This window comes from Oculina patagonica, chromosome 2 (assembly GCF_052425735.1).
Source record: "Oculina patagonica isolate OP01 chromosome 2, crgOcupat, whole genome shotgun sequence".
Lineage (NCBI taxonomy): Eukaryota > Metazoa > Cnidaria > Anthozoa > Scleractinia > Oculinidae > Oculina > Oculina patagonica.
In genome coordinates, this window is record NC_135759.1 from 14,936,958 (window position 1) to 14,952,925 (window position 15,968).

Genomic DNA, 15,968 nt, shown 5'->3' on the forward strand with positions numbered 1-15,968 from the left:
TATATCATCCTAAGTGAGTTTCTATTGTTAACATTTTACAACGTGGAAAAGCTATGACAATGCAGCCAAGTGAATGATACAATAAGAACGGAAAATGTTAGTTTACAGTCTTCCTTACTTCCTAAATTTCCTTTGTTACACTAAATGATTGATAGCAGAGAGAAACTCCCTTGAATAGAACGAACGTAGAATATCCGCAACGCGAATTTCCAACAAAGAAATTATGAACGAGCAGATGTACAAAAGTACACAGTCCAGTGCAAACGAATATCTTATAAAGAAATTAACTAAGGACAGCTGACAAAAATACAAGTTTTTCCTGAATAAAGTAAAATAGAATTTCACAAGCGTTTGTTTTTTAACTTTAAAGTTACTGTTGGCTTTTCATATTTTCTCACGGACGAACACTCTCTATTATATCGGTAAGACGAGTAAATGCGGCTACATATTATAATACTGTGTTATTTCATATATATCTTTTTATCAGTTTGATTTACAATTTCATGACTGTCACTTAAACGTTTCCAAAATACTCATTGATCGCTCTCTTTTCTAAACGAGACTCCCGGTCGAATCTCTACAGCAACACAGTAGCTATAATTTGAATTTTACAGTGAGCGTTGATTAACGTAACATCTTAAAACTATCTTCCTCTGAAATCACCGAATTATACTAATTTCCCTCGTTACACATTAGCCTATGGACCATGGTAGCCTAAGGGTTAGTCCTTTCAAAGAACTTTAGGGAGGGTTCATAATTTATGTAGGGGGCTATGTCGATTTTAGTTTTTTTCCCTTGCATTTTTTGGAAGCCCCCTTCTTATTTGGTGTGGGTTTTTTTTTTTTCATGGCCCACCATCATAGAAAAAAACCATGACCTCCACTCCTCAACCACCACCCAAAAAACCCTTAAAATTAAACTAAGACATTTTTAGTCGCAAAATTAACCACATTATGGCCTTTTTTTAGCAAAACTACTTTAAACTACTATTTAATAGTTTATTGAAAATGAAAAACTTAAAATAGTCTGCAAAACAGTCGTTTTTTCTCTAAAGTCATTGAAAAAGTGCCAAACGTTGAGGCATTGGCTCCAGACCTCTCGCTCTTGTTTGAAGACCGAGCACATTCGCAAAAGTAGAGACTGTTTTGCAATCTAAACTTAACTTGATCAACTTGAGAGGCATAAATAAAAGGATACAGCTTATCATTCATTGCAGTCTTCTAAACCAGCTAAAAATGGCCATTTGGTTTATTAAGGCATCATGCATTCCAGTAATATTTTATGCGAAAAATAAACAGAATGTGTTGACTTTGATATGCAGATCTAGTGTACTATTAAAGATCATAAAAATAGACTTAAGCTTTCTAAAATTATTTTTTGCTGTTTAATGGAGTAAATCATGGCCATTTGATATGTGGACTACACATGCTGTACATGCAGCCAGTAAGTTATAAAGCAGTTAGTGGTTTAATAGAAATGCTGAGATTTTATAAAGGTAAGAATTAATTTATTCTCATCTCCATCAAACCACTGCATTATACAATGTAACTGGCCTTGCATTATCATCAGTCTAACAAGTCATCTATCAGCTTCGAGTCTCCAAAGCCTCCAATAATCGTGGGCCTCTGTTGATGGAATTTTTTTCATTCTCCTTGCCCCCTTATACCTTCTTTCATTTTGGTAGATATGTTTGATAGCCCCCTCCCCCTAAAAATCAAAATAGCTTCCCTCTACAAAAATTATGAACCCTCCCATACATTCCACTAGTCTTTGATAATTGCTGGTAAAGGAGGGTCAGCTATAGCGAAAACTTCCATTGTAGTACTTAGTGTCAGAAACACTCTGCCCACATGATGCAAGACAAAAACCACACAATAAACAAAAGTACCGGTAATGTATTGATGAGTCAATTCCAAGCGAGATCATCTCTGGGCAAAAACCCCAGCCCTACAAAGGCCCATATAATGGGGAATTTGATTGAACAGAAGCCAAGAAGGTCTGGCATTTGACCGTTGACAAACTGTTGTCACTAGTCAAGATTAAAAGTGATGGTAAGGATGGTGTGCCTGAATAAAATGTCATAACTCAACATGCATGGTCTTCGATCAGCTCAGGTCTATAGATTATGCTGTTCAGTATTTGAATGGACGTAAGGAAAGCTTTTGGGGCAGTAGCTTTAAAGGATTTTCTATCAAAAGATAAGCTAGGTCTTAATATGTTTTAAATATCTTAAACTTTAAAAAAAAATGATTGAGAGAAAGCACAAGCGCTCAGCTGATAATTATTTCTTTATATTAAATGCTTTTCCTCATAAAGAATGAGTTATCTGCAGTTTTATTGTTCTTTTTTGAAAAAAGTCAAGTGCTTGGGCCTCTGCCAGGGGGTTGCCCAGGAGAGCATGAACTTGCTTGGAATTGATTGAACATAACCCACACAAGTCATTTGCTTTTGATTTTTTACTGCCTTCTGTGTTTTTTTTGTTTTACACAGTCTTGTGCATCAACTGCCATGTGGTTTTTGCTGAGTTGTGCATTAGATTTTTCACACCTTGGTGACTTTGACATGCTTTCATACATTAGTCAGCAGTGCACACGAAACTAAACTAGTAATTTAATTAGCTGTAATCTTGGGCTTAAGGAGGCTTGACCCAGTATTTTCAGTCTATGTTTAAACCATGTGATATAATGGATAGGTCATTGACCTTAAGCTCTTCAGGTATGAGGGTTTCAAACTGGTAGGTACCAGTGTTGCTAGAAAACATATTCGCACAATATTCCAGTTTATAGTTTTGTAGTGCCACACTTGTGTATTTCATTCCTTGACTGGTGGCTTTGACAGGCTTTCATGTATTCTCTCCAGAATTACACTAACAAAAAATTTGCGAACTTGAATTGTATGGGCCTTCAACACATTTGCACCAAATTCAATAAGTTGCTGAATTCCTTGAATATGATGATTTAGTCATGTTATACACAGGCAATTGCCATGTGTGTTTTGCTGAAATTCACACCCTGGGGCCTTGCAGGCCTTCTGGCTACATGTATTCAAAATTAAAAATTCTTTAAGCATTAATGGTCTGTTGATGAGAATTTTTGTGCTTTAAACTAAATATTTTTTTAACTTGCTTAATATTATGATTGCAAGTTCTATCCACATTTCATTTTGCAGTTGTGGAAAACTGATAAAATTGCATGCAACAGTCAACTCGCTATAAGACAAACACCTTCCGACCTCCCCCCACCCGTCATCTGTCCGTCTTAGAGAGCTGTCTGCCTTATAGAGAGTCAAGCTAACATGACACTAGTAATTCTGAGATAATAAAAGTAAAAGGCCATGTACAGGTCTGTTCATCCTCGGAGACCCAGGGGCAGTTTGTGGGGCAAGGGAAACGCGAAAAAGCGGGTAAAAAATAGTGCGAAACTGCCAGTTACATAAATCAGCATATAAAAGTTCTATTGACTGAAAGTGCCCCTGGGGAAAGATTCTTACCAGACCAGTTCAAAAAGCTCTCTGAATACTGCCTCGTGATTGGGCAGAAAAATCTTTTGTTTTCCCTTTGTATTATTCTGCCCAATCGGCGAACAGCTTGACTGCGGTCCTTTTGTTGTGTTCTCATGCAGACGAAGTATGTACACAAAGCCAGTTCGCTCGCTATATCTGTCTTGCTTTTTAACGGAGAATTTGCTCGGGAAGGAAAAGTTTCGGCTAGTGCCTCCCCTGGTCGAAAACGTCGAAAGTTTGACGGCCATGCCCGCGGAGAAACGGCGGATTCTTCAGATTGTGGTCGATCGCAGGAATCGTAACACTTGAATGCTGCTTGCGAGCTATTAAAGTTTGTGTGCGATATGCAGCTTGTTGCACTGCTATAAAAATGGATGTTTTTCAGATCTTTTACGGAAAGATTGATGACAGTTTGAGGCGAAACTTTTCCAAACAAGAGTATATTTTTCACGAACAAACCAGGCAGATGTGTCAAGCGGCCGATCGCGACTAGCTACGCGTGCAAAGCGTGCAGCAGCGATTCTAGCACTGGCTTTTGTGTACAAAAGGACCGAAGTCAAGCTGGTCGTCGATTGGGCAGAATAATACAAAGGGAAAACAAAAGATTTTTCTGCCCAATCACGAGGCAGTATTCAGAGAGTTTTTTGAACTGGTCTGGTAAGAATCTTTCCCCAGGGGCACTTTCAGTCAATAGAACTTTTATATGCTGATTTATGTAACTGGCAGTTTCGCGCTATTTTTTTCCCGCTTTTTCGCATTTCTCTTGCCCCACAAACTGCCCCTGGGTCTCCGAGGATGAGGTCTGTTTAAAGTCACTTACTTTAGCTAAAACCTACAAACTGGGACAAAATAATTAGAAAATTGGCTTATTTGTCCATGCCTCTCAAAAGTGAGCAGTACATGTACTTGAAGTATGTGTCAAACTGTCAGGTTGTTCCACAAAATAGTCAGGTCATTTCACACTATATAGTCACATCATGTCAGAAAGAAATATTTAGTTTGAAATAGTTCGAAAAAAATGTCAAACTAGTGAAAATGCTCCACTTTGCCTCGTTATTTTCTGTGCTGAAAATTTGTGCACACGTTCCGTGGTGTGAAGTTTGTTTATGTTCGTGTTCGGTGCATTAGGTTTGACCCACCTGCATTCTCAACTGAATGCTTCTAACTTTCTCGATCAAAACAGAAAAATGATAAAAAAATAAGAGGTCTTTTCTTAAGTAAGGCTGTTCTAATAGAGACAGTCATCGAGCGCGGCCGACGCATCTCAAGCCTCACTGTTTCAAGCTTGTACACATTACAGAATGAAAAACAATGAACAGGGAGTTCTTCTTTACATTTTCATCGATCAAAAAGATTTTAATAATAATAATTTATAGTGCGCAAATTTCATATATAAAATGTTCAAATGCACATTACAAACGTTTTCATCATTTTAAAAGTAAAACGATCTTACAATTCTTTGAAACATTCTGATGTGGAACGAAGTGACGGTAAACCCATCCAAATTCCCCAGCACTTTCGTAGCCCCGGCTACACTAGTTTAAGCCCTCATTTCTGCATGGTTGTATTTTTGCATTGTTGCATTTTTCCGCTTTTAGGCTTAGCTAGATGTTAGCCTTCTCAACTGCCTGTGTCGTTTAAGTAAGTGAAGATTTGAACCCAAAGGACAAGAGATCGAGTTTATTATATCAACTTTTAACACGTTTATGCCCCAACCAGACACCAACCAACTTTGCAAGGTTCCAAAACAGCGTCGATCGCTGTTACACAGAAATCCAAGATGAACTAAATGTTGATAAACGATTTTAAATCGACAAAGCACACGATGTGTTTCACTTTTTCAAGAACAACACTGACGGTAACCTGGAAATTATTCATGCATAGGACTGCATAGTTGAACTCAAGCGAAAATGCACTGCAAGCTATCGATTTTATCGCACGATCGCTTTGATATGCAAAGTCCCAATTTCCAAGCCAAGTATTTTAGCTTTTTAAAACTACACTTTAACGTTTTCTTACCTTCTCAAGGAGAATCCTTTGCTATTTACTCGATCAAAACCAACACTTCTGCAAGCTTCCAACACAGACGCTCTTTTTCTCTTTGTGTTTGATATTGATAACGCTGACCAAATGTATCGCGGTACGAGAATGTAAAATAATTCTGGACTGGACTTGGGAATCATTAGGAGCGCGGAAAAACGCCCGGTTGGTAATATATATAAAGATTACTTCATAGAAAGTGCGACGTACGGATTTTTATTCATGAGTTGCAAAAACTTTGCAAAACTCACTCGTTCGCTACGCTCACTCGTTCGTTTTCCAAAGGTATGCAATGAGTTATGCAATGAGTGATCATGACTGAATAAAATCCGGGCTATGCTCTAATTCGTTTATTATATATATATATCGAGAATGAAACCAATGTAAACTTTACGCGATTTTTTTAGTGTTACAGTTATTAAAATTTCGCGGCAACGCGAAGAAAAACAAAGCTTTAAAATGGACATCGCTATTTACCAAAAAAAAGAAAAATTACTGGCGCGTCAAACTCTCCTAGACAAAAAATTATTTAAAAAAACACACTGCGTTATATTTTGAAAGAAGAACCTTTCAGGTAGGGCTTTCCACAAGTCGCTCGAGATTTCCCAAAAAGTTGCTCGTAATTTTTCAAAAAGTTGCTCAAAAGTTGCTCCAAAAAGCCAAAAAAGTTGCTTCTGATAATAAAAGTTGCTCGAAAGTTGCTCCAAAAAATCCAAAACGCTTCTTCTAATCAAGATAATTTCTCTAAATATATGCTTATTTCCCATTCGAAGGTAAGATTTCTAATCAGTTTTATGCAATTTTACAGCAAAAGTATCTATATATCATACAAGGGGAATATTTGTTAAATAACAAGAATTTCTTTAACTGAGAAAAAACGTGAAGATATCGATGACGTCATGTTTGCCGACAAGTTTTGTTGAAGCGTCTTTAGATGTTCCTCGAATATCTTCGGCAAACTTCGGAAATCTTCGGAAACGTTCGTATTGCCTTTGAACAACACTCGGATAATCCTCGGAGATCTTCGGTCTGGAAATTGCTCAAAATGCAACAAGTTGCTCGAAGGGGAAAAAGTTTCTCGAAACATGAAAAGTTGCCAAAAAGTTGCCGAGCAACTTGTGGAAAGCCCTACTTTCAGGTCGCATCGCACAAGGAGTCGGTGATTTACACGATAATTACAACGTAAATCCACATTCAAAAATGCAATTTACTTTACCAGGGCGTTTCCAAGAAGCTCCAAGAGGGCCTGAATATTCTTAGAAAGTCCGCGGATGCGTTGTCCGAAGAAAGTCTGGCTTTCGCTTCCACTTCAAGATCGACACTTGTCTGTCTTCACTTCGCCTTTGCAGATTGATTCAGTACATCCTCGTACCCAGGGGCGAAGACTCGAGGTACGAGAATGGATTCAGTACCATACTGTATTCTTAAGGTTTTGCTAAGCATGCCACTGTAAGCTTGAATTGCCTTCCATAAAGTTCTTTATACAAAGTAAAGTTTTGCAAAGAAATGGAAAGTGGATGTGGCCATGTTTTTAAAATATAAACTGCCGTCGAGAGCAAACTTGCTGCTCGCTGTTTCCTCGACCTCGTTGGAAACCATTTGAGTTCCCTCCAATTCTCGCGATTTGATTGGTCGAGTCGTACAACTCTAGATGCTGATTGGTTATATTTTTCACATGTGAAGAACGCTGTACGTGAAGCCATAGTTAGTAGAGGTGTCCCCTCTACTAACTATGGTGAAGCTGATTAGACGGCTCGCTTTTCTCACATGTGAAATATAGCAAATATAGAATTCTATTTGAAAGGTTTATTGCCCAAAATTCTCGCTATATGGTACGTGATTTAACAGAATTTGGAACAATCCTCGTGGAACGTAATTACTGGAGTCTCCGCGTATATCCGATATCCGCGGAGCAACTTTTTGAGAAATTACGGGCAACTCAGTTTTTGGGAAATCTCGAGCAACTTGTGGAAAGCCCTATTCCAAATTAAAGCAAATAGAAATGAGAGGTACTCATATAAGTTATTCTTTACTGGGAGTAATAATATTAATATCTGCAGATATTTCGCAGTGAGACAAGCTAAGCCGCCATGAATACGAAAAATGATTTTTTAAGATTTCAGTGGAACGGTTATATCTTATTTTCGCCGTTTCGCTATTTCTTGTTATAAACACACCCTTCATCGAAACGTTAATTTTTTCCTGAAAAGGATTGGCCAAAAATAACTTTACTTGTGAAAACGCCGTTTCTCAAATCAGTAAATACATTTCGGTACTGAAAGTATCATAACCGCAGCATACAATTAGTTTGTCAAGCAACAAATCGTTTTATGTGAGTGATAAACCTGTTTATCAAGATTAAATATATGAAGAGCCAAGCCCATGTATATAAGCTGCAGGCCACGTGTAACCTCATCATTGCAATTCTTTGTACAATTATTTTCTATCCCTACCCACCCTTCCCTGGGTGTAATCGCGCACGCGGTGGTCTAGGCAATATAATAAAGACCCACATAACCCCAAAGAGAGTTGTTGTGTATTAACATACGTATTATGATCATGCTTTGCGGGATATTATGGTGAAGGACTTTCAACGAAACTCCTCTTCCCAAAACGCTACTAGAAGTGGTCCGCAATCTGTTAAGATTGGCATCGGCTACTTCAGAGCATACATTGTCTGCCCTACGACGTCTAAAGAACAACCCATTAAGCACCTTCCAGCAGGATCGTCTAAATTGCTTAGTAATGAATTGTCCCAGCAGACCTTTTACGGACACACCGTTGTTAAAGATATTTTGGTAAATTTGAGTAGGGGGATGCTCCGCATCGGCGGCGGCGGGGCGAGGGGTGTATGCGCGTGGCTTGGAGTACGATACCCCCCATTTCAATGCGCTCCTCCGTTTCTGTTTAATCTGTGAGGTTTCTTTCTAATCAAAGCTTCTGTCTGTTTTGTCGCGGAACAACTGAAGGAAAAATCAACTGAATATATTCCTTTGCCTTTTTACCGACGACCAATAAAAGCACGACTGTTGGTAAGTTCCTGCTAACCTGCCAACCTTACCAAAACCTTTTTCAGTTAGGTTGGACAGTTCTTTGTCGCACTTGTGTTGTGCCTCTGTTGTGTTGGATCGCTTATCATGGCTGGCATTATCTGCAGTGTTGGCGCGACAGATGGGTCGCATAAAACGGAACCCCTCTGGCACCCGGTGTAACAGTTTGCCTTCTTACATTAAATGTTAACTCGGATATACGCTAATTTCCCTTTGAGCGTTACATTTCTAAGCAGTTTTCTGCAATTTTACAGCAAAAGAAGTATCTAAATAACATATTAAGGGGAAAATTTGTTAAATAACAAGGTTTTCTTTAATACCCGATTCCCTCTATAGCACGCTCCTGCAGGGAATCACGGTAGTTGTATTCATCAATTCATGCGCAAGACGCACGTTGCTGAGTCTTGCGCAAGTTTTGATGAAGACAACTACCGTGATTCCCTCAGGCGCGCGCTAAAGAGGGAATCGGGTATTGAGAAAAAACGTGAAGATATCGATGACGTCATGTTTGCTGACGAGTTTTGTAAAAAGAATGAGCCGAAAGTTGAAACGTCTTCAGATGTTCCCGAAAATATTCGGCAAACTTCGGAAACCTTCGGAAACGTTCGTATGGCCTTTGAACAACACTCGGATAATCTTCGGAGATCCTCGGTCTGGAAATTGCTCAAAATGTAACAAGTTGCTCGATAGGAAAAAAGTTGCTCCAAAAGGAAAAAGTTGCTCGAAATATAAAAAATTGCCAAAAAGTTGCCGAGCAACTTGTGGAAAGCCCTAATTTGGAGTATTCTTTGTCATTACAGTGTATACAGAATAAACTGAGGCAACAGATACAGATTTTAGTTGAACGGTAATTTCTTATTTTACATGATGTAACTCTATCATTTCGCCCTCCATATCTGAGCCAGAGGCTCATGTATGTTGAACGTTGCCTAGTTCCTAGGCAACGTTCGGGTCACCGAAACGAGTAGTGACGCCAGTAATACCGTGAAGGCCTGGGGGAAAAGCCGTACAAGAACTAGGCAATGTTGAACGCATTCATGACAACAATAAGCTTAAAATTAAACTATATGCAGTAAAGCTGGCCATTTGAATAATTGAAAAGTTGGTTAGCTGCTGCAATTTCAAAGAAAGAAGCAGGTTGGTCCGCTGTAGTTTGAAGTTGAAGAAATCATCTGACTTAAAAGCCTTATCGACAAAGATGTTAATAGTCCGCTCGTTTAATGGCTCGTTAGAAAAGATTATCTTGTTGACTATCTACCATCTCATATCTAACGCGCGCTCGTGGAATAATTGTTAATTATATCACATCTTTGCCTAGTGCCCCCATTAAAATCTGTTTGTAATTATCCAACCGGGGGACTCCCCATATATTAGCTAGGCATGAGCATGAGCCGCTGAAAAGTGTAAGGTTTTCGAGCAGTTAAATAGAAATCAGGGAGTTTTGGTCTAGAATAAGGTATCAGTGACCGGGAAACTAGTAAGTGGTACGTAAGTTAATTCGAGTATAGGAAAAGAAACTCGAAAGAGACGGGGGCTTTCTTTAACGTGAATAAAATCATCGTGACATTGTTGTTAAGTGATGGGTTTCCATTAAAATCACTTATAGTGATACAGTTTTGAAAGTCTGGGATAGGGTTGGGATTTTCAGTCTAGTCTAGTGTAGGGTTGCAAACGTGGTCTGGTATCAGGTGAGGGCTTCAGTGCCCCAGCTGTAAATATTTAGGGTAAATAAAGTTTGTTGATGTTGTTGTTGTAGCTGCACAATCCCACCTAAAAATATACAGAGGTCTCAGGGGAAGGGGGGCATGATCACGCCCCTTAAGGTCATTGCCCTGAAATAGAACTGAACACAATTTTTTAACCAAACTTCGCCTATTGTTATACTTTAAGGGAACAAAAAAAAGGGGGCACAGATCGGGAGCAGGAGACCATCCCTCCATCCCTGCGAGACGGAGCAGCGAAAAACAAGAATGATCAAAGAGAACTGACGCCACCCAAAAATGAGAAAAATGAAGGTCACCGACCGCGAGAAAGCGACAACCCCGGGACAAGCAAAGAAAAAAGCCGCCAGTAGGCGCGCGCCGCGCGCGCAACGCGAAATCTGCGCAGAAAGATGCGCAATGCAATACAGGGCAATGACCTTAACACTTTTTTAAATTTTAATTTGTAAAGTACATAATTGGGATTGCAGGAGAAAGCATATTTATCAATTATGTCATGAGCACGTATTGCATATGAGATGGTAGAGAGCCCACGAGGCGCATAGCACAAATTTAACTCATACAGCTAATTCGAGAAAGGTTGTCGGAAAAAGCGCAAAAGTGCACGCGACAAGACCAAAAGGCAGTATGAGTAGAAGAAGAGAGCTACTGCCCGTGCTGAATACTAACAAGATGGCGAAATGACAAACGCGAATTTGCACGTTTTCTCTCTCTTCGGGCATGTGAAAGAAAGGTACTTTTAGCCACGCTGAATTTTAGAAGAATTTTCAAACCTCAAACACGTGCGATAGAAAAAGCAAAGCTACAGAAAAAGACATCCTGAGTGGAAATCAAAATCTTCACGTGTAAAAATACCACTTGTACATTTCCTCTAGGCCAATATGCAAAATTCAAGTGGATACCCAGACCACCTTTTGTTTTTGTCGCGTGCACTTCCGTGCTTTTTTCCGACAACCTTTCTCGAATTTGCTTTATCCAACAAGCGCGAGTGGAATAATTGTTTTTTTTAAAGGAGAAATGTCACGGAGATTTTTGCAGATTTTTGGTCTAAACTGTTCTGAAACTGTTCTGAATTAAAACACCTAGAGATTATATTGCGATATTTGAGCTTCCTGGCTATTTTCGCTGACACATACATCTGTTTGTAGTCAATGGTATTTGAGCTCATATACTATGGCCTGTAACTGAACCAATCAAAACTCAGGAATTGCAATGAATCATGGCTATTTTTTATTAAATACCCACATAAAAAGCGTGTCATACTGAAAATAAAACAAATACTTATCAAATAGAAAGATACATTTGCACCAAAAATAATGATGTAATAAAATTGAAAAAATGCACAGAAAGTTTTCCGCTCTTAGTTTATTTTTTTACTCACTCGTTATTGTAATTGTACTGGAAAAGTGAAACCGTGTAGTAAAAGTAAGTGCAATTGTACTAAGTGATTTTTTGTGGTTTCAATCTGTAACTACCACTATACAATGTAAATCAATTGCCAAAAACTGAATTTCTTGTGTGGCTTTTTACTTATCAAATCCTATAATTTTGCATTATCAAATCGACCACATTTTTCCATGGTCAACACTCTAATCGACCATAACTTTGGACCAATCAGCGCGCGAGAATTCGCACAGTTATGGTATAAATTGTGTTTGTCATTAATGAATAAGTAAAAACATTATTAAAAAATGCAACATATATATTGCTGACTTCGAGAAAACAAATAAAATTCAATCTTGTACCCAGATCGTCTCAACCCTTGCAGAGAAAGTGTAAAAGCCGCTTTTGTCAAATGTGTCAGAAATCTGACACACAACGCGACAACGCATGCTCGACAATCAGATTTAGGTGGATGAACAGCTCACTTGGCTACTTCCCCATAACAGGAAAGATCAGTTACACAATCCTGAGATAGAGTTGGGGAAGAAAAAAGTTGCCACTCATGTTTTGCTGCTGATAAATTTAAATCCTCAACCTAGCTGTCAACGGCGCGGAAAAAGAGCGTGCGCTGTGTTTGACGCATACAAGCTACCTGTACGTGTCAGATTATGAAGGAGGTCTTGCAAAGGGAGGCATACTCCCATCACAGCAAGACATTAAACAAATAAATCAAAGGTCTCTGTGAGACTACGACTATTTTGCTATGGTTTATCTGTTGGCAGTCAATTGTGGTATGGAGTAGTTCTTTTTAAAGGGGTAATTAGGCTTTTCACTTTGTTTAGGAGTGCAAGTGTTGAAATATGTATATTTGTGTTGTCCTGGATATTCTGGTTAGTTTATTATGAGGAATGTAGGAACGGCGGAACGGTACGGTTGATGGGAGGAACATTGTAAAATGCGCATTGACGTATTTTCTTAAAACGCAGTATGGGTGAATTTTGTAAAACGCAGAAGTGTGAAACATTTTAAAAAGTGGCAACAACAGCTACCAAAACAAAGAACCATTTCAATTAAAAATACGTCAATTTAAGGTAAAGAAGGCGTGGAATAATGATTATTTGGGGGGGTTAGGGTGAAGTGGGGCATAGGTTCGAGATAAAGAAACGCATAAAGCCGAAGTAAGTTAAGAAAGCTGTTAAAAGGGAAATGAAAGTTCCTGAAGTTAATAAGTTTGTACTGAGAAATTTCTAATGGAATCGCAAGAACAAGGGGTTTCTATTAAGGTCATTTATCCAAGTCAAACCCTGCTCAAGGTGAGCTGTTGTGAGATGAGCTACGTGTTCTCTTATACCACATGGAAAGTAGTTGTTGTCATCTTATCGCCAAAGTTAAGGTTTCTTGGGCGGGTTTAGTAATTGGATGGGGTACCAATAGGAAACTCCTTGTTGTTAAATTTTGTTGTTGAGTTTTTGAAATCCTTTTTGTCCTTCAAAGTGTTATTGTGTTTAACAAATTAACTGACAAAAAAGTAACAAGCCAAAAAAGAAAGCTCAAAAAATGAAACATTTTAACCCCTTCTTATAACATGAAAAATACACAAAAGACCATGGTGCATGTTTTATTTAATAACTCAAAACTCATTTACAGCAGTTAAAGTTTCAATATCACATTAAACGAGCAAAACATTTCGTTTTTAAGAGTAACACATCGGCTTATGTAAAAGTTATCAAGTTTCCAAAAAAAAATTCAATCACTTTACAAATTTGGAAGTACAACAATACATTTTCCTTTTTCTAAGATGAAAACTAACCTGAGAAAAATCGACCGAATTTCAAATTAACTACCAATAAATTGTACTGCGTAAACACAAGGATTGCATCTCAAAAACCATGGCAAAGTATTAAAACTTTACATTTCCAAATAAATCATTAAAGACACATAATTTATGATACAAGCGAGATTTTCAATCTAAAAAAAAAGGTGATCCAAAGAGCATTTTGTACCATTTGGAATTTTATCTATTCATACGCAACCGACCGAAACACGTGCGAAGCAACAAGAAAGATAATTTACCTCAATTTCTAGCTTCGAATATAGACCCAAATCTCCAAGTAACTTTCTCTGACACTCGAAAAACGTTTCAGATCATAATTCCTTCTCAAAGACCATCTTAACGAGCTTTTAAACCCTATTAAAGCTCGTTAGACCGAATCCGCCATATTGCTGAAGGAATAACTTCTGCAAAAATCGTCATGTAAGGCACATTAAAGTTTCTTGGCCGGAATCACTAGGTAATTGGCGGATAAAATTCACTTCCTGTGTACCAAATTTGGAGGAGAACGGAAGTAACGCGAATTAAAATAATTTTGGCGATTTACGGTCTAATTAGACCAAAAATCTGTTTCAAATTATAAGAAAGAATAAAATCTTGGGTGATAACTTAAAAAGAAGACTTCATCTGTTTAGTTTCTAACTGAAATCTATAAACTGTCGGGCTTGCTTATACCCTACGTCAAAAACGTAATGTAAACCCGGTTACGGCTTTGGGGAAGCAGGATCCGTGTTTTCCACCACCTATGTACTCAAACAATTACCGGAAATTCGTTTTATCTTGCTGTGCGTTCTTTGTGTAAATTCAAAAGCATCGCTCACGAAAACATACTAACGAGCCTGTTAGCGACTTACTTAATCGCACAGTAGGAAATTCAGGATTAAATACTAAAACTGCCATACCAAAAATTCATAGAATGTATCATACCGTAGAAATGGAATAAAGTGGTAGCTTATCTCTCTAAAGAGAAAAAAAACTTCTTTAGCGCAGCTTAGCATATAACGGGAGAATTTAATCTCAACTGGTGTGTCAAGGGGTGTGTCAGCATTGATAACAACTAAGACAACGGAATAGCGTAAACGGCTATAAATAAACACGGCAGAACAAAAGAAAACACGTGTTAAAAAAATTGAACATAACAGAAGTGAGAGAAAAAAAAAGAACGAAAAGCGTAGCACTTTAAAAATTGTACGTTTTGGCAAACGATGGCAAATGAGTTAACCAGTTACTGATGGCAAAAATCACGAGCATAAATGAGAATTGCCAGATACTGCAACTCCGCTGACGTTTCCCCACTCGCTTACCAACCGCAGTGCGGAAAAACTTCAAATTCCAAGACTAAAAGCGAAACCATGTAGCGATAACTTTATCGAAAAAACATCTGTACCACATGACACATTCATACAAACAACATCAACGCAAGATTGTACTCACTTAGCCCTCAAGGTAACTCTCTTGCTCCACTGAACATCTGTCTCTTTTCCAGAGTGAATTCTTCCAACGGTGAAGAAAAGTTTATGACAACTGTCAAGTTCAGTGCTATTGAAAACAAATTTATTGAGCAGTAGATAGAGCTCTATTGCTCCTTTAAACTTCGTAAACCGTTGAAAACCATTCCACTCCGCAACAGTTAAAAACCACTGGAATTTGTATCCGTTTATGTTATTTCATTAACTTCACTCTTGCCAAACTAAAGCATTAACGTGCGTATCTTTGTACTGATAATTTGGTACTAATGGATAAAACGCACTCTCCAAGAACTTTCCTTTTAATACAAAGAACAAAACGTTTTTAGACAGTTTATGACCGATTTGGCTTGCGTATGCAAAAATTACAGTTATCTTCATGAACCCGCAAGTGTTTACGCAATACTAATGAGAGCCCCTTTCATCACCTACAGCGGAATATGCCCTTTCCCACCCTCCGTGGAGTTTTTTTGGTTCTTCTATTGTTCTATAGATAATAACGGCAAATAAACCAATCAAAATCTGTTTTCTGCCCATATTTTTAGAGAACTCTTGGGGTCCTAGAAGAACGTTTTTCGTATTATTCCGTGCATTGAAATCGTACAAGGAAATCGTAGAGCCGCGCGGGTTGTATTTACAAACTTCCAAGGCCTTGTTTTGATTCTGAACAAGAAAAAAAAAACATATTTGGGACTTAAAACGGAAAGGAGAAACACTATAGAATTTTAAAGTGGCCTTAAAACGGAAAACCATGGAGTACAGAGTGCTGAAACCTTGTTGATGAAGGATTTATCTTTCCTTTCACCGCCGCGAAGATATGGTGTAATGGTGCTTTTTTACAAATGCGTTTTGAATTCAAATCACGGAGTTAAACAAGGACCAATTGCGGCTTCTCAAGTCTTTTGAGAACGAAATGGCAATGTACTGTTATTGCTTTGAACTTGGATGTAATTTTTTGAACGATCGGTAAATCCAT

At 38.2% G+C, this 15,968-nt stretch overlaps 1 protein-coding gene across 1 annotated transcript in view; it reads right to left on the reverse strand.

The window, feature by feature from the left end:
* Positions 1–5,589, reverse strand: part of LOC144643122 (uncharacterized) — a 73,755-nt gene extending 68,166 nt beyond the window's left edge. The window contains exon 1 of the mRNA XM_078502278.1: positions 5,521–5,589. The gene's annotated coding sequence lies outside the window, so the exon portion shown is untranslated. The remainder of the gene's footprint in view (positions 1–5,520) is intronic.
* Positions 5,590–15,968: the final 10,379 nt, after the last annotated feature.